Source organism: Amborella trichopoda, chromosome 10 (assembly GCF_054954075.1).
Source record: "Amborella trichopoda isolate Santa Cruz 75 chromosome 10, AtrichopodaSantaCruz75HAP2 v2.0, whole genome shotgun sequence".
NCBI classification, from domain to species: domain Eukaryota; kingdom Viridiplantae; phylum Streptophyta; class Magnoliopsida; order Amborellales; family Amborellaceae; genus Amborella; species Amborella trichopoda.
This window is the reverse complement of record NC_142345.1, coordinates 10787211-10807351: the sequence shown is the minus strand read 5'-3', so window position 1 is coordinate 10807351 and position 20141 is coordinate 10787211. Positions and strand designations below refer to the sequence as shown.

Below are 20141 nucleotides of genomic sequence, written 5' to 3'. Positions count from 1 at the left end.
TTCTTCTGTGAAGATTTCATATAACCGTTTTTACAAGCTCAGCTCTGGTGGCTTGAGAATTTTGTTTCCTCATTTGAGATATATATTCAGACAAATTATTTGGGTTAAAATAAGTCGGTTAAAACCAGTTGGGACTTGTTTAAGTATAATATGCTCTGGGTCTAAATTGTGGTAGACAAAAATTTCCCACCACTTTACAGCAATCTGCTTTCCAAGACATGGAATATATTCATAATTGTTTATATTGTTATCACATATAGCAAACGACCATTTGAGGATCCAAGGTATTTGGTACAGAGCAACAAATTATAAATGATAGTTTGTCTTGGGATTTTTTCCATTATGGTCAATAAATTTCTCTTGGGATGCTTGCAAAGTGTCTGACATTATTTGGGATAGAGAGCCCCAAATTGTGAACCAATTTTGAAACCAATTAAGGAAGGTTCGATTACTGCCATTTTGAATTCGAGGAACCATGTATGTGAATTGTATTGGTTTTGGATGGTGAGTATGCGATGCTAGGCATCAATATAATCCGAATATCTGTAATGCTTATTTGGGAAATCAGGAGATTGCAATTTTCTTGATCGAGAAGGGTCTGAACCCCATTCATTGAAATTTAATATTTTTCTTATCTGCAATTTAGAGTATGATACTATTTTTAAATTCTTATGATAATAATGAGTCAAATATATAGAGTATGTTTCAAGCAAAATCATTTCAAACCACTCTCTTATTTTTATGCCATTAGAAGGGTACAAATTATTGCACAGATAGTATTTGGCTACATTATTGGGATCTTCTGAGGCATGGATATTTTCAATTATAGCATCTACAATAAATAAGATATTTTCATATGGAGATTTATCTGAGGTTGTGGGTTTTCTAATAGTTGGAAACTGAATGAATAATAGTGTTTTAGGAAATAGTGGTGCTTGACTAGAATATTGTGGATAGTTTAATGGACTATTTGGGATATTAGGAGAATAAAGAGCCAGATTTCTGCTTGGAGATTGAGCAGGTTGTACAGGAATAATATCTAATGATATTTCCATTGGAGCCTTTCCTTTGGTTTGTACAGTATTAGTATTCATGATTTGATTTTCAATAGCTCTATTTTTATTGAATAATATTAAAAGTAAAGATAAGTCTGGTTGTGGATCAAAATGGTCAGTGTTGCCCTCCCTGCAAAATTCACGGGTGAGAAAATCATGAAGATGGTTAGCAGAACCTTTTAAATGTTCAATAGAGAAATTGAAAGAAGATAAAATGGCCTGTCAACGGGCAAATATCTGTTTTAAAACCTAATTTTGCACATCCTTTTCAAGAATATATTTTGCAGCTTTGCAATCAGCCCGAATAAGAAAATGAGTATTTAATATATCACTTTGAAAATTAGTGACACAATGTACAATAGCAAGAAGTTCTTTTTTAACCGTAGAATAATTTTGTTGAGTAGAATTCCATGCTTTAGAAGTATAATGTACTAATTATTCAATATTATTAAGCCGTTGTTTTAATATACCTCCTAATCCTAATTTAGATGCATCACATTCGATGATTTTTAAAGTATTAGGATGAGCTAAAGTTAAGCAGGGTAATTCTTTTGCTTTGAGTTTAATCTTTTTTATAGCTTGAGTATGTTCGTTTATCCATTTCGGAAGATTGTTTTTTAGTCTGTCATACAAAGGTTTAGCATCTATTGCTAGATTAAAAATCTACAATATAATTTAAACATCCTAAGAATCTTTGTAGTTCAGTTTTATCTAATATAATATCTAGAAATCTGTCATCAAATTGAATAGACCTTTCTATTGGAATAATTGTCCCATAATGAATATGATGTCCTAAAAATCTAATTTTAGTTTTGCATAGATTAATCTTTTTTGTAAAGACTACGAGTCCTGCATGTTTGACTGCATTTGTAAAAACATTAATGTGTTTGAAATGTTGATCTATATTTTCAGAGAATACTAAAACATCATCAATATAGACAATCATAAATTTGTAATATGGATTAAATACTTCATTTATAATTTTTTGAAATTCTGATGGGGTATTTTTTAATCCGAATCGCATTACATTCCACTCGTATTGTCCGAATGGAACATTGAATGCAGTTTTGTACTTGTCTTCTTCTTTAATTTGTATTTGTCAGTATCCTGATTTTAAATCGAATTTAGAAAAGATTGTAGCAGTGGCTAATCGATCTAATAGGTCCTTTTTATTTGGGATTGGATACCGTATCCATTGGAGGACTTTATTTAATGGTTTATAATTGATAACTAACCTTGGGACACCTCTTTCTTTTTCAGTATTTTTATTTACATAGAAAACAGCACAACTCCATGGAGATGTACTTGGTCTTATTAAATTTTTAGCTAATAATTCTTTTATTTCATTTTAACAAGTTTCTAATAAAGTAGAATTCATCTGCAGAGGTCTTGCCTTAGTTGGTATTTTTGTTTCTTCAAATCCAAGTTCATATGGTAATCCTACAATATGTTTTTTCCTAATCCAGAAAGCATTTGGTATTTCACTACATATTTCTTGTTCAATTTTTTGTTTGATTTGTTTAATTTGGTTTTGTATTTCTTCTCTCTGTAGTGCTTGTTCAGTATTCTTATGGAGAATTTCTTCTTTTAATGAATACAAAAATGCTTCTTTATTTTGGATAATTTTTCTGACATTATTAATTTCTTTAAGTTTTGGTTTATCTATAAACTCAAATATGATTTTATTTTCAGCTATGGCGGTTTCTATTTCTGTATGAGTTATTAATACTGGATATAGTAAAGTAAAGAATGGGACTCCTAATATTACTGATTGACTTAGTCCTTTTACCATAATAAAAGGTGTATGAAAACAATTTTCATTATTACATACTACAACAGCATTAGATAATTTATATTTAATGAATAACCTGCTATCGTCGGCTGTATTTAATATTTGAGTAGTTTTATCAAAATATTTTGTTGGTACTAATCCTTCATTAATACAGTTTAAATCAGCTCCTGAATCTATTAAAGCTATTGATTGAAAATCATATTCTTGATTAATAATAATTTTGATAATTACGAACCAGTTTTGAGATATTATTTTGTTTAGTACGTTGACAGATGTATTAGTGTCTATTTCTTCTATTTTTGTTCTTGATGACTCAGGTGTTTCTACTAATTGGGTAAATTCAATTTCATCTGAATCAGTTATTTCTCCATTAACCTCATTCTGTAATTCCAATATTTTAATTCTATTTTGAGATGATTTATTTCTATTTTTACTTCATTGACTTCTTGTTTTAGTTCAGCTATAGTAGGTTCTTTTTGTATGATTTCTTTTTTACTTATTCTTTTCATTATATCAGAAAAATTATATTCATATGGGGGTTTTCTTAAAGGGGTAGTTTTAGGTTTAGATTTTGTAAGGTTAATAAACTGAGTTATGATTTTTCTTTTTTCATCAGGTTCATTTATCCTGTCTATGAGATCTAAAATTAATGAAATTTTTTTTTATAACATATTACAAGAACATTCCGTAACAGAAGAGTTTGAAATTATAATATTTTCATCTTCTATTTGCCCTATGAGAGAAATATCGCTACTACTATCCGTGTCTAAACTTGAGGTAGATTCTTTATTATCTATTTGGATAATATCATATATTTGATTTCTTATGCTTTCATCTAGTAAGATTGCATTAAGTTTTTTCCTCACTTTACATGTATTTTTATAATGGCCTACTTTTCCACATTTATAACAGATGGGTATCTTTTTTTTTTATTTGTATATTGATCTTTTGGTAAAAAAAATTTAATATATTTGTCTTTTTCTTTTTCTTATATAGTTTTCTTTCCATTTTATCTGGTCTATATTTTTTATGTTTATGTGTTTTGTCTTTACTTTGTTCTATACTATAACCAAATTGTTGACAAAAATCACCTAATTCTTTTTTGCCTGTCATGCGTTGTTTATCCAATTGTTTATTTAATTTTATATCTGTCCAAAGGGCTAATCCTTCAGCACATATTTCTGCTGATAATTATCCTAAAGTATAAGTAAAATATTAGATATTCCCACCATGTTTAGCTTTTAATCTAGTTCTGACTTTTTCGGCGAATAAATATGGTAGACCAGCAACAAATTTTTTCTTTCTAGCCTGTCATGCGTTGTTTATCCAATTGTTTCTTTAATTTTATATCTGTCCAAAGGGCTAATCCTTCGGCACATATTTCTGCTGATAATTCTCCTAAAGTATAAGCAAAATATTGGATATTCCCACCATGTTTAGCTTTTAATCTAGTTCTGACTTTTTCGACGAATAAATATGGTAGACCAGCAACAAATTTTTCTTTCTAATGGTCGAGATGACTATCTTCTCGTATTAAGAGTCTACAAAAAAAAACATCCTTATACCATTTATAATGAGATAAAGTTGGGCATGGTAAATTGGAGAGTAGATCCTCGGATCGAACTTCCATTAAGGCAGTACTTCCCACAAAGTGAAGTGTTATAGTATAAATGAGGGTATTAACAGCATCACTTTCAGAATAAATGATATCTTGATTGTTTTCATTTTTGACAGTCTATTGACTAGTATTTGTTAATATTTGATTTTTTATGGTTTCAGGGAGGTGGAAATTCCACCATCCTCGTAACCAGCCAGTGAATCCACACACAATGGCTTTGGCTACTTCCTGATCATGATTGCCAACCATCTTACATGCTGAAACGTACATTGTCATATGTTTCATAGTATATAATACTTGATTTTTATACATGTCATCAATATTCCAGTTAACTATTGATCTGCCTGAGTAGGAAGTGGTATGAAATATTAAATCTTTTTCAAATTGAATATCAACTGGTGTGGGTCTATGATGGTAAGGTCTAGCAGTGGCTAATTTCCAACTTTTACCATAGGCTATTCTCTAGATATGTGGAGTATTTGATTATGTAAATGCTATTGTTAGATGTTCAATAGTATCTTCTATTACTGGTATTTCTTCTTGGAGAGTTAAAGTAGAAGATTCTGGTATTAATTTAGATTTACCTTTTATGTATTTTATATCTAAATCAGCTAATTTTGATATAAGTTGATCCATCAAATTCTTATTGGTTTCTTCTATATGGAATTTATTTTTATTTATTTCAGGAGACGGTTTAAATAATAAAGTTTTTTTCGGTTCTGGAATAGGATTTGGTCTTATCATATTTTCTACTCTCAGAGTTTGTTTTCCTATAGATTGCATACATAAATTAGTATAATTATTTTGTTCAATGATATGAGGGATGAATTCATTTCGATGAACAATTTCTCCAGTTGTCATTTTGTAAGGAGTAGCTCTTGTTTCAGAAACAAGTGAATTTTCTCCTTCTTTGCTGGATCCTTTTATTATAACGTTTTTTTCTGAAGGATGTATACTGGTTATACTATACCTTCTATTGTCTGATGTGGTATATTGATTTTCTATATTATTTATTTTATTTTTTTCAAAATCTGGAATTTCAACATTTCTTTCTAGTAACGTATTTCGTAACCATGTAAAAAATCCTATACTACATGTTTTTGTTTTATATAATTTATTATATCTTTTATGGAATAGTTCTATTAATCTGGGTTGAAACCTTTTTAAATACCATTGTCTTATATCTATATTTCTTTGGAAAGATAATCTTGTTTTATCTATTGGTTAGATACTCTTTTAGTGAGAGTTAATATATGAAAATCTATTTCTGTATCAGAAAGGTCTGGTTCAGTTTTTAATGTAGCTTGATATTGTAGAATAACTATATTGTTCTTTGTACGTAATAAACTTTGGATTTTTGGATTCATACTACTTGAGGTAGAATGTCTAGATGATTCACCAATGGATCTGGGTGATTCACTAATATTATTTGATAATATAGATTTTTGAAGTATACTTGTATCATTCCATATTATTTGATTGGGAAATTAGATTTCTATTTTCCCATCCTGATGGTCGATTATTCTCTCAGGAATATTTCGATTAGGTGCTTTTAAATGATTTTCATTTTCTATCTTCCAAGATTCAGATAGTTTAATATCTGCCCATTGTATAGTTTTGGGAATTATTACATTTGATTTTTCAATATTAGTTTGGAAGCAAGTAGTTTTTCTTTTTGTATCCATTTGGATAGCATTTGGACATAATGTATTCATTACTTTATAATATATTCTATATACAATGGCAATATTTTGGGATCCTAGTAACATGTCAAAACCTTGGGTTTTAAGATTTAATGAAAATACTTTTAATATATTGGGATCAGTTAATGATATTGAATAATCTAGGAAACAATTGAAATAGATTGGTCCACTACATAGACTTCATTCTATCACTCCTAATAGGGAATCAGAAAACTTATTATGCCTAATATCTCTTAAACATATTAAGATGGAGTTATTTAATCCTAACCTTGTTAAGGGTTTAATGGCTATTTAGATTAATCCTATATATAAATAATTATAGTTTTTAGTTTTACGCACCTGTATTATTTTATATAATAATAATTGGAAGTTTTCTTGATTACTAATAACTGATAGGGATTATTCTACAGTTTTTATAGCATAACCTACTTTTAGTTCAAAGTTCATGTCTTATATATATATCTGAAATTGGTACTTTAGGTATATTTCAGTTTGTGATTTGTTTTTCTATATTGTCTATTACAACTTCTTTTTTGTTTTTTATTCTTAAGAGTATTACTAGCTTGTGGTAGTGCTTTACATGATAGATTCCTAATGAAATTTGCCATTATTAGGTTGCGGATGAGTGTTTTCTTAGCTACCTCTTACGTCTTTTAACCTCAACGGCTCTCCTGGCCTCGACTGGGTGCTCGTGAGCCTCAACTCTCGGACCAACTTTCTTTAATAGTAAATATCAATAGTGTTTCTTCCTCATAAAGTACTAGCATTTACTATGAATACTCCTTGAATAAGGTACAAAGATATATGTTGTTCACAGAGTTGGCTCTGAGACCATTTGCACGCCAAGATCAACTCTGATACTTCTACGTTCTAAATTAATCTTGCATAGCTTAGATATTGTAATATTAGGATTATTATAAGTACGGAAAAGGAAGCTATATCTATAATTAACCAAATAGAATAAGTGTTTTGATAAACCTCGGACTTTACTGCTTAATAAACTGGAATGTATTTTTAAGATTCTCTTGGATAACTGCTTCGAAGGCTGGACGGCAACAGGTAAGGGGAAGGCAATAGTTGGACGACAATGATTGGACGGCAGGTAGACGGTGGCTTCAAATGCATGAATGGCTGAGTGGATGATTGCTGCACTGATGTGGACGAATACAAGGAATCTTTGCTTTTATTGTTGAAGGTTTTGTCTTATATGGATGGATATCGGCAGAGAGTGTCGGTGAAGTATTTGCTGTCATATCAACAGGGCATCTTTTATCATATCAGAGCATCGTCAGTCACATCAGGGCAACTTCTGTCATATCATGGTATTTTCTGTCATATCATGGCATCTTCTGTCACATCAGATATAAAGGTATGCTTATCGGTTTTATAATTTTAATACAGTAATTGTTTTTGGGACATTCCGTGAGCATACTGATCTTCCTCGGTGGTAGCTTGGGTATCAGTGGTATCTGTATCCTAGGCTGTTTCTACTTCTTTTGTGAAGATTTCAAATAACTGTTTTTCAAACTCAGCTCTGGTGGCTTGAGGATTTTGTTTCCTCATTTGAGATATATATTCAGACAAATTATTTGGGTTAAAATAAATAGGTTTAAAACCAGTTGGGACTTGTTTAAGTATAATATGCTCTGGGTCTAAATTGTAGTAGACAAAAACGTCCCATCACTTTACAGCAATCTGCTTTCCAAGACAGGAATATATTCATAATTGTTTATATTGTTATCAGATATAGCAAAGGACCATTTGAGGATCCAAGGTATTTGGTACAGAACAACAAAGTATAAATGATAGTTTGTCTTAGGATTTTTTCCATTATGTTCAATAAATTTCTCTTGGGATGCTTGCAAGGTGTCTGGCATTATTTGCAATAGAGAGCCCCAAATTGTGAACCAATTTTGAAAACAATTAGAGAAAGGTTCGGTTACTGCCATTTTGAATTTGAAGAACCATGTATGGGAATTGTATTGGTTTTGAATGGTGAGTATGCGATGCCAGGCATCAATATAATCCGAATATCTGTAATGCTTATTTGGGAAATCAGGGGATTGCAATTTTTTTGATCGAGAAGGGTCTAAACCCCATTCACTGAAATTTAATATTTTTCTTATCTGCAATTTAGAGTATGATACTATTTTTTAATTCTTATGGTAATAATGAGTCAAATATATAGAGCCTGTTTCAAGCAAAATCATTTCAAACCACTCTCTTGTTTTTATGTCATTAGAGGGATTCAAATTATTACACAGATAGTATTTGGCTACATTATTGGGGTCTTCTGAGGCATGGATATTTTCGATTATAGCATCTACAATAAATGAGATATTTTCATATGGAGACTTATCTGAAGTTGTGGGTTTTCTAATAGTTGGAGACTGAATGAATAATGGTGTTTGAGGAGATAGTGGTGCATGACTAGAATATTGTGGATAATTTAATGAACTATTTGGGATACTTGGAGAATAAAGAGCTAGATTTATGCTTGGAGATTGAGCAGATTGTACAAGAACAATATCTAATGATATTTCCATGATATTTCCATGGGAGCCTTTCCTTTAGTTTGTACCGCATTAGTATTCATGATTGTCTATATTGATGATGTTTTAGTATTCTTTGAAAATATAGATCAACATTTCAAACACATTAATGTTTTTACAAATGCAGTCAAACATGCAGGACTCGTAGTCTCTGCAAAAAAGATTAATCTATGCCAGACTAAAATTAGATTTTTAGGACATCATATTCATTATGGGACAATTATTCCAATAAAAAGGTCTATTCAATTTGCTGACAAATTTTCAATTATTATATTTGATAAAACTGAACTACAAAAATTCTTAGGATGTTTAAATTATATTATAGATTTTTATGAGAATCTAACAATAGATGCTAAACCTTTGTATGACAGAATAAAAAAGAATCTTCCGAAATAGACAAACGAACATACTCAAGATATAAAAAAGATTAAACTCAAAGCAAAAGAATTACCCTGCTTAACTTTAGCTCATTCTAATACTTTAAAAATCATCGAATATGATGCCTCCGAATTAGGATTAGGAGGTATATTAAAACAACGGCTTAATAATACTGAACAATTAGTACATTATACTTCTACAGCATGGAATTCTACTCAACAAAATTATTCTACGGTCAAAAAAGAAATTCTTGCTATTGTACATTGTGTCACTAAATTCCAAAGTGATATATTAAATACTCATTTTTTTATTCGGGCTGATTGCAAAGCTGCAAAAGATATTCTTGAAAAAGATGTGCAAAATTTGGTTTCAAAACAGATATTTGCCCGTTAGCAGGCCATTTTATCTTCTTTCGATTTCTCTATTGAACATTTAAAAGGTTCTGCTAACCATCTTCCTGATTTTCTCACCCGTGAATTTTTGCAGAGAGGACAACATTGATTATTTTGATCCTCCAACAGACTTATCTTTACCTTTAATATTATTCAATAAACATAGAGCTATTGAAAATCAAATCATGAATATTAATACTGTACAAACAAAAGGAAAGGCTCACATGAAAATATCATTAGATATTGTTCCTATACAATCTGCTCAATCTCCAAGCAGAAATCTGGCTCCTTATTCTCCTAGTATCCCAAATAATCCATTAAATTATCCACAATATTCTAGTCAAGCACCACTATCTCCTCAAACACCACTATCTCCTCAAACACCATTATTCATTCAGTCTCCAACTATTAAAAAACACACAACCTCAGATATGTCTCCATATGAAAATATCTCATTTATTGTAGATGCTATAAGCGAAAATATCCATGTCTCAGAAAACCTCAAGAATGTAGCCAAATACTATCTGTGCAATAATTTGAACCCCTCAAATGGCATAAAAACAAGAGTGGCTTGAAATGATTTTGCTTGAAACAGGCTCTATATATTTGACTCATTATTATCATAAGAATTCGAAAATAGTATCATACTCTAAATTGCAGATAAGAAAAATATTAAATTTCAGAGAATGGGGTTCAAACGCCTCTCGATCAAAAAAATTGCAATCCCCTTATTTCCCAAATAAACATTACAGATATTCGAATTATATTGATGCCTGGCATCGCATACTCACCATCCAAAACCAATACAATTCCCATACATGGTTCCTCAAATTCAAAATGGCAGTAACCGAACCTTTCCCTAATTGGTTCACAATTTATGGCTCTTTATCCCAAATAATGTCAGACACCTTGCAAGCATCCCAAGAGAAATTTATTGAACATAATGAAAAAAATCCTAAGACAAACTATCATTTATACTTTGTTGCTCTGTATCAAATACCTTGGATCCTCAAATGGTCATTTGCTATTGGAAAGCAGATTGTTGTAAAATGGTGGGACGTTTTTGTCTACCACAATTTAGACCCAGAGCATATTATACTTAAACAAGTCCCAACTGGTTTTAAACCTACTTATTTTAACCCAAATAATTTGTCTGAATATATATCTCAAATGAAGAAACAAAATCTTCAAGCCACCAGAGCTGAGCTTGAAAAACAGTTATATGAAATCTTCACAGAAGAAGCAGAAACAGCCTAGGATACAGATACCACTGATACCCAAGCTACCACCGAGGAAGATCAGTCTGTTCACGGAATATCCAAAAAACAATTACTGTATTAAAATCATAAAACCGATAAGCATACATTTATATCTGATGTGACAAAAGATGCTATGATATGACAGAAGATGCCATGATATGACAAGATGTCATAATATGACAGAAGATGCCCTGATATAACAGACGATGCTTTGATATGATAAAAGATCCCCTGTTGATATAACAGCAAATACCTCACCGACACTCTCTGCCAATATCCATCCATATAAGACAAACCTTTAACAGTAAAAGAAAAGATTCCTTGTATTCGTCCACATCAGTGCAGCAATCATCCACTCAGCCATACATGCATTTGAAGCAACCGTCTACCTATCGTCCAATCATTGTCGTCCAAGTATTGCCTTCCCTTTACCTGTCGCCATCCAACCTTCGAAGCAGTTATCCAAGAGAATCTTAAAAATACATTCCAGTTTATTAAGCAGTAAAGTCCCTAGCCTATAAAAGGCATGAAGCCCCTGCCAAGAAAAACATCCCTAAGAATCAAGAAGCTAGCATCTTTCGAGAGTTTTTTTAAGATTCCTGCTCTCTTCTCATTTCTCATGTAAAAATTAGTTGTAGTATATTGTGTGATGTGTGATGTGTGCTTCTCTACCAAGTCACTGTCCAACCGAGTGGAAGTCTTTTTGCAATTATTGTATCTGTACTCTGTAAGTTTTCTTACTTCTGTCTGTAAACAGTATGTTATCAATTGTATGTAAGTTTTCTTGCTTCTACATGTAAACAATATGTTATCAGTTGAATATAAACTTTCTTATGTAGTATAATCTTATCAGTTGTCTTAGAAACAGTTATTTGTATTAAGTTGTTTATAACAAGTAGTTATGTTCCTAAGAATTGTTTTTAGTATCAAGGTTTATCAAAACACTTATTCTACTTGGTTAATTATAGATATAGCTCCCTTTTCCGTACTTATAATAATCCTAATATTACTATATCTAGGCTATGCAAGATTAGTTTAGAACGTAAAAGTATCAGACTTGATCTTGGCGTGCAAATGGTATCAGAGCCAACTCTATAAACAACATATATCTTTGTACTTATTTAAGGAGTATTCATAGTAAATGCTAGTACTCTATGACGTAGAAACACTATTGATATTTACTATTAGAGAAAGTTGGTCCGAGAGTTGAGGCTCATGAGCACCCAGTCGAGAGACCATTAAGGCTAGGAGAGCCGTTGAGGTCAAAAAGACTTAAGAGGTAGCCAAGAAAGCACTCATCCGCAACCTAATTATAGTAAATTTCATTACGAATCTATCAAGTAAAGCACTACCACAAGCTAGTAATACTCTAAGAATAAAAAACAAAAAAGAAGTTGTAATAGACAATATAGAAAAACAAATCACAATTTGGAGTATACCTAAAGTACCTATTTTAGATATATATAAGACAGGAACCTTTGAACTAAAAGTAGGTTATGCTATAAAAACTGTAGAACAAACCCTATTAGTTACTAGTAATCAAGAAAACTTCCAATTATTATCAGATAAAATAATACAGGTATATAAAGCTAAAAACTATAATTATTTACATATAGGATTAATCTAAATAGCCATTAAACCCTTAACAAGGTTAGGATTAAATAACTTCATCTTAATATGTTTAAGAGATACTAGGCATAATAAGTTTTCTGATTTTCTTTTTAATGTTATATATTTTTGGTGAGCCTGTTGGATTGTTTTTAATGTTATATTTTTTTTTTTTTACAAAAAGATGTTTTTTTATGAATATGAGAAAAAAATATTTCTTTCTTTTAAATGTTATATATTTTTGGTGAGCTTGTTGAATTGTTTTTAATGATATATATATATATATATATATATATATATATATATATATATATATATATATATATATATATGTGTGTGTGTGTGTGTGTGTGTGTGTGTGTGTGTGTGTGTGTGTGTGTGTTTTTTGTGATGAATATGAGAAAAATATTTCTTTCTTTTTAATGTTATATATTTTTGATGAGCTTCTTGGATTGCCTTTAATGTTAATGTTTTTTTTTTTTGTGATGAATATGAGAAAAAAAATATTTCTTTCCTTTTAATGTTATATATTTTTGGTGAACTTGTTGGATTGCTTGTAATGTTATATATTTTTTTATATAGAAGTATTTTTTTTTGTTCTACTTTCTTCTTCAGTGTGGAAATGTGGAATGAGTTTGTGTTGACTGAATAGTATCAAAACATTCACGTTTTTTGATTAAGTTTACAATGAATTCTTTGGGCTTTTGATAGGAAATGATAGCACGTGGTAAAGGTACTCCATTCTTTGCTACATTTTATCTTTCAAATCGTATCCTTTTGCAGGTTGGCATGAGTACATTCATCATAAATTTCCAGCCACATCTAGTTTGGACTTTGGAACAGTTACGACCTCGTTATATAACATTTCATTAGGCTAGACTTTATACATACCGATATATTTATTGCAACACTACTAACTGTTATTCAGTACGTATCTATGGAATTACTATAGAAGTCTTGTGAATTTGCAAGAATTTTCTATTGCTCAATTGAAGCCATGCATTGTCTGCACCTTATGATGCAACTTGATCCAATGTTATTCAGTGCGAATCTATGGAATTACTGTAGAAGTCTTGTGAATTTGCAAGAATTTTCTATTGTCCTATTGAAGTCATGAATTGTCTGCACGTTATGATGCAACTTGATCCAAATGACTAATATATGACCAGTCTAGAAGATGAAAGAAAAAAGAAAAATGACTTATATATAGTCTAATCTAAGTTTTTCTATTTTTTTATTTTTTAAAATATTTTGAGGGTTTTAGACTTTTTTTAAAAAAAAAAATCTACTAAACCGGTTAATCCGGTAAACCGCCCCGGTTAGTCCGATTCTGGTTCGAACCGCTCCTAGGCTCATGACTGGTTAACCGTTCCGGTTCGATTTTGCGAACACCAGTTGAAACTATAACAACTTCGTCTTGATTGGTTTCCTAATATCCGAAATCATCACATTTAGTACACTAATCCCAAGAGATTATTCTAAATACCCAAAATATTTATCTTTTTTTTTTTTCCCAAATATTCAAAATAATCTCATATTACTATGAAATTCAGATTTCTCCTTTTAGCTGTACAGAATAATCAAAGGTATGGTAGAAATTCAGGCATATTCAAGAGAGAGGATAACAAGGTCTAAATTCAGGCATAATCAAGGTCTCGATTCTCGAAAATGGACATAGTAAGAGATCTAATGTTTATACTTTGCTGCTAATACATATTTTCACTTTGCTGCTAATACAAGCATAGTCAAGAAAGAGGATAACAAGGCATAATCAGAGCCTCTTAGCATAAACCTTCCAATACAAGACCAAAGGTTCAGTTGCTTGATCCCAAAAAGAAGAGATAGAGAGAGAGAGATTGATGCCCTACAAAAAATGCCTCAAAAAAAGAGGTAGAGAGAGAATGAAATTCCCTAAATCCTTCAAAAAAATCCCAAAAACTATTGAGAAATAGAGAGAGAGAATAACGAGAAATAGAGAGAGAGAAAGAAATTGAGATACCCTAAACCTACATAAAAACACCCAAATATAGAGATAGAGAGAGAGAGCTTAATTTTGAGCGGGAGAGAGACCGGTAAACCCAAAAATCATTGAGATAGAGAGGATGAACCTGAGATGCCCTAAAAATATAAGAGATAGAGAGAGAGAGGGAGATTCAGAGAAGCCTTAAAAAAAACCGTGAAAAAAAAGAGCTACATAGGGAGCATACCTGGTTTGATGAGCGAGTATGAGACCGAATGTCTCCAGTGTTGCTCTGGTTAGAGAGAGAGAGAGCTCTGATTGTAGTGGCCCTGTGAGGGTGAGTGATAGAGAGAGAGAATGAATTTAAAGCAATCATTTTCATTTGAATTTCATTTAAGGTTTTGTTTCGTTGAGTTTGAAAAGCCACTGACAAGGGTGGCTTGTTTTATGAGGATCACCGTCCATCTAATTGGACAGACCTACGAGACTAGCGAAAACCTGTTTTCCTACGCCACAATCGTATAAAATCTTTATACATATATATATATATATATATATATATATATATATATATATATATATAGGGAGGAGTGGATTCAATACGCCCACTAGTTGATGGCTACCGTAACGTTAATGGTCCAAATTAAATTTGGGCCGATCTGACGGTCACGACCTCTTTTCGTATTTTAATTTTAATTTTTTTCTATAAATCTAAATCACTTTAAATTTTGGATGTATGTTATTCTCATCAAGTTGCACTTAATAAAAATATAAAACAAATAATCTGTAAAAAATAATTGACCAAAATATCTCCAAAATTTACAGGGGTATTTTGATCAATTTTTTCATGTAAAATATTGCTTTTATATTTTTTGAAGACTCATCTATTTTTTATGTACATACGTTCAAAATTTCAGATTATTCCGATTTGTAGAAAAAAATTGAAATTCAAACATTACCAGATATCTAGGATCGTTAGATCGACCTAAATTCAATTTACGTCGTTGACGTTTACTGTAATAGTACGCTATTGGGCTGACCGGATATATATATATATATATATATATATATATATATATATATATATATATATATATTATGTATGAAATTGAAATGTATTGGAATATTTTGAATTGTTGATGAAATTCTTGTTTCATCAATGGTTATAGGATAGAGCAATGTTAGGAATGGAACTCCTAAGATTACTGATTGGCTTAATCCTTTGACCATAATAAATGGTGTATCAATACATTGATGGTTATTACATACAGAGGCGTTGGATAATTTATATTTGATGAATAATCTACTGTCATCTGCTGTATTTAATATTTAAGTAGTTTTATCAAAATATTTAGAAGGTACAAGTCCTTCATTTATACAATTTAGGTCAGCTCCTGAATCTATAAGAGCTGATGTTTCAAAACTATAATTTTGTGCAACTATAATTTTGACTTGAACAAACCATTTTTGTACGACTATTTTATTTATTAAATTGACAGAAGGAAGTGGTATTGTTGGTTCTTCTGAAGACTCTATAGTTTCTATTGGATTGTCTTGTATTAATTCATTGAATTCTACTTCATCTGTCTCAGAATCTTGTTGAGACATTTGTTGTAGTTCTAATATTTGAATTCTTCCTTTTAATTGTACTATTTCAGTTTTTATTTCTTTAATCTCTTTTTTGAGATCAGAGATTGTAGGTTCCTTGTGAGAAGTGTGTTGATCACTTACTCGTTTGATGATAGCAGAGAAATTATATTCATCTGGATTTTTGATAATAGATAATGATTTTGATTTATTTTTTGTAATATTGATAAATTGGGTAATAATAGCTCTTTTCTCATCAGGATCAGTTATTTTATCTATAATGTCTAGAATAAAATTATCTTCCTGTGTAAGTGTATGAACATTATAGTGAGTTAATGGACACTTACAATCCTCTGAGGATTCTATGGAAGAACTTTTTGAAATTCTGATGGTGCATTTTTTAAACCGAAAGGCATTACATTCCATTCGTATTGACCAAATGGAACATTAAATGCAGTTTTATATTTATCTTGTTCTTGGATCTGGATTTGCCAGTATCCTGATTTCATATTAAATTTTGAAAATATACATGCTTGAGCAACTCTATCTAATAAATCTTTTTTATTTGGAATTGGGTATCTTATCCATTTTAACACTTTATTTAATGGTTTATAATTTATAACCAGTCGAGGAACTCCTCTTTCTTTTTCAGCATTTTTATTAACATAGAAAGCTGCACAACTCCAAGGTGAAGAACTTGGTCTTATGAGTTTTCTCTGTAGGAGTTCTGCTATTTCTTTTCGACACATTTCCAACAAAACAGTATTCATTTGTATTGGCCTAGCTTTAGTAGGGATTTGATTTTCATTGAAGTTTGATTCATATGGTAAGCTTATACTATGCTTTTTCCTGTCCCAAAAAGCATTAGGATGTTCACTGCATATTGATGTTTCTATTTGTTTTTGTAGTGATTGTATTTTTTGTTGTATGGAAGGAGTTTGTATTTGTTCTTCAATTACTTTATATCTAATTTCCTGCTTAAGTGTGCAGAGAAATTTTTCTTTATCTTTCAATTGGCTTTTGACATTATTTCATTCTTTTAATTTTGGTTTATGTATGAAATTGAAATGTATTGGAATATTTTGAATTGTTGATGAAATTCTTGTTTCATCAATGGTTATAGGATAGAGCAATGTTAGGAATGGAACTCCTAAGATTACTGATTGGCTTAATCCTTTAACCATTTGGTCAATACGAATGGAATGTAATGCCTTTCGGTTTAAAAAATGCACCATCAGAATTTCAAAAAATAATGAATGATGTATTCAACTCTTATTACCATTTCATGATAGTCTATATTGATGATGTCTTAATATTCTCCGAATCTATAGACCAACACATTAAACATATTAATACCTTTATCCATGCTGTAAGCCAAGTTGGCTTAGTAGTTTTTGCCAAAAAGATTACACTTTTCAAAACTAATATCAGGTTTTTAGGACACATGATCCACCATGGCACTATTATCCCAATAGACAGATCTATAGCTTTTGCTGATAAATTTCCTGATAAGATTCTCGATAAAACTGAATTACAAAGGTTTTTAGGATGCCTCAATTATGTTAGTAATTTTTACCCTAATCTTGCATTGGATTCTAAACCATTATATGATAGACTCAAGAAGAATCCTCCTCCTTGGTCCGATATTCATACAAGAGCAATACAGGTAATAAAGAGTAAGGTCAAAACCCTTGAATGCCTCTCTCTTCCACATCCTACTGCTTTTAAAATCATTGAATGTGATGCCTCTGATAAAGGACTTGGTGGCATATTAAAACAACAAATTGATTCCAAAGAACAATTATTACGTTATACATCTAAGGCTTGGAATTCCACTCAATTACATTACTCAATGGTCAAAAAAGAATTATTAGCCATTGTTCATTGTGTCGCAAAATTTCAAAGTGATGTTTTAAACCAACATTTTCTCATACGCACTGATTGCAAAGCAGCCAAAGATATTCTGCAAAAAGATGTAAAAAATTTGATTTCTAAACAAATATTTGCCCGATGGCAGGCTATTCTCTCTGCCTTCGACGTCTCTATTGAACATCTTCCCGGGTCTTCTAATTCTTTACCCGATTTTCTGACCCGTGAATTTTTGCAGGGGGGGCAACACTGACGCCAACGACGAATCACCATTATCACTTGCACTACAATTATTCCAAGATAACCTATCTGATAAGGATCTTTCATCCTTAAATATGGGATCCCGAGGCAATACTCGCCGGGGAAAACAACCCATGCATTCTTTAGTTCCATATGAAGGGGAACCTTCACCCCTGAATATTCGCTCACCATCTCAATCCCCAGTTCATCAAATAACATACCCAGAAGCACGAACTTCAATTCCTACATTTTCACCAGCCCAGTCCAAATCCACTCTTCCTACCAATACTCCAAGATCAGAATACATTGAAAGAGCCTTTTTAATGGACATTACCATTGATGAACATCAGGTTCACATGGATCCCAGCAAGCTTGCACCATTATACCTACTGAATCATCTTAATCCTATCAATGGGGTTAAGACCCGAGAGTATTACAAAGTCATTCTAATGGAAACATGGTCCATCTCTGTTGTCCACTACTTTCAACAAAATACCCGAATCATAGCCTATTCAAAAGTACAGATAAAGAAACTTCTTTCTTATACTGAGTGGGGTTCTAATCCCGTACAAGGAAAGAAATTACAAAATCCTGAATTCTCTTATAAGTATTTCAAATATGCTGAGTACATAGAAGCTTGGCACAAATTTTTCTATTATCAAATACGCATAGCTGGTATTTACAGTTCCGGCTACCAATTTTTGAAAGGTTCCCCTCTTGGTTTCAAAACTGCTATGATTTTACCTCCTGCTTTTAAGGAGTTGCAGGAACAATTTATACAATACAATAATATCAATAATTCAGTTGACACTCACCTTTACTTCATGGCCTTGTATCAAATCCCTTGGATTATGAAATGGGATTATACCATATCACCCAATACTTCCAATGATTATACATACATCCCACGTTTGGGAAAAACTATCTCTGTAAAATGGTGGGATATCTTTCAAATGGATCTCACCAAAGCCACTCCAAAAAGAATACCACCTAAAGCACCTATATACCAGGAAAACCCAAATACTCCAAACACTTCTTTTGATTTTCCAACCTACCTTCGAAATATGCTTCAAACCAACCCACATGCCTCCAAGGAAGAACTGGAGAAACAAATGAAAGAAATCTTTGCTGAAGCAGGAAGAAAACCTACATCTTCCGAAGAGACAGTTCAGTCTTCTCCACTGCACACCAATAGGTACCTCCAACTCAGTCAGAAAGATCTAGAAGAAACAGATCCAGAAGAAACGGATTCGGAAGAGGATGATCCAGAAGAATTCAGTCAGAGACCATGAATGCATCATCCATGACATCACCATCCAGAAGCAATAAGCGACAATAGCAAGACATCATATGGGACAAACAAGGGTCCCACTACTGACAGCAAACACTGTACTCCAATTGTAATAAGGCCAAAAGAGCCACTGTGCATAGATGCTTTTACCTTTTTGTTTTTGTCTTTTTGTACAAAGGGCATCCTCTTATGCTCTCACTTTTGTCCACTAGCATCTCTCTCTCTCTCCCTTATCACATGCTGCCGACGCCTTGTCCTCTCTCCTTTGTCGCATTCAGCCGACATCCTGTCCTCTCTCCTTTGTCGCATCCTGCAGACACTTTCCCTCTTTTGTCTTCTCTCGCCGACTATGCTTTGCCAGCTGGTCCATCTGAGCTCAAAAGATTCCCTCCAAGCCTTATAAAAGGGAAGGAAGCTCCTCGTCTTAGGCAGGGCCTAACTCTTCCCATCTTCTCCCATCTTCAACCTTCAACCTTCTGAGTCTTCAACCTCAGCCTTCAACCTCAGCCTTCAACCTCAGCCTCAGCTTTCAACCTTAGCCTTTAACCCTGTTACCACGACTGAGCCTCTGCACCTGCAACAGACCTCTGAACCTTGAACCAGACCTCTGAACCTTGAACCTCAAACAACCCTGTTATCACAGTCAAACCTCTGCAATCCAATATACCTACATACACCTGTGCTAACCTCTGCAACAATCCATACCAAAGCTATCTTCGCCCTCATAGCTCAATCAGGTTCTCTCTCACCCCACTCTATACTTATGTGTGATTGTAATATCCAAGATTTACCTTCATACTGCCCTCATCACTGGAAGTTATTTTCCAGTTACTGTTT

At 32.0% G+C, this 20141-nt stretch overlaps 1 long non-coding RNA gene across 2 annotated transcripts; it reads right to left on the bottom strand.

Moving 5' to 3' along the window:
- Nucleotides 1–2706: 2706 nt before the first annotated feature.
- LOC110008271 (uncharacterized) lies at nucleotides 2707–14728 on the bottom strand. Of its 2 annotated transcripts, XR_016042670.1 has the most exons (3): nucleotides 14565–14709; nucleotides 11046–11181; nucleotides 2707–10793 (listed from the first exon to the last, which is right to left on the bottom strand). It is a non-coding gene; the product is annotated as an uncharacterized LOC110008271 (long non-coding RNA). The 2 variants fall into 2 exon arrangements; XR_002283003.2 differs by lacking the exon at nucleotides 2707–10793 and having other exon boundaries at nucleotides 10808–11181; nucleotides 14565–14728.
- Nucleotides 14729–20141: the final 5413 nt, after the last annotated feature.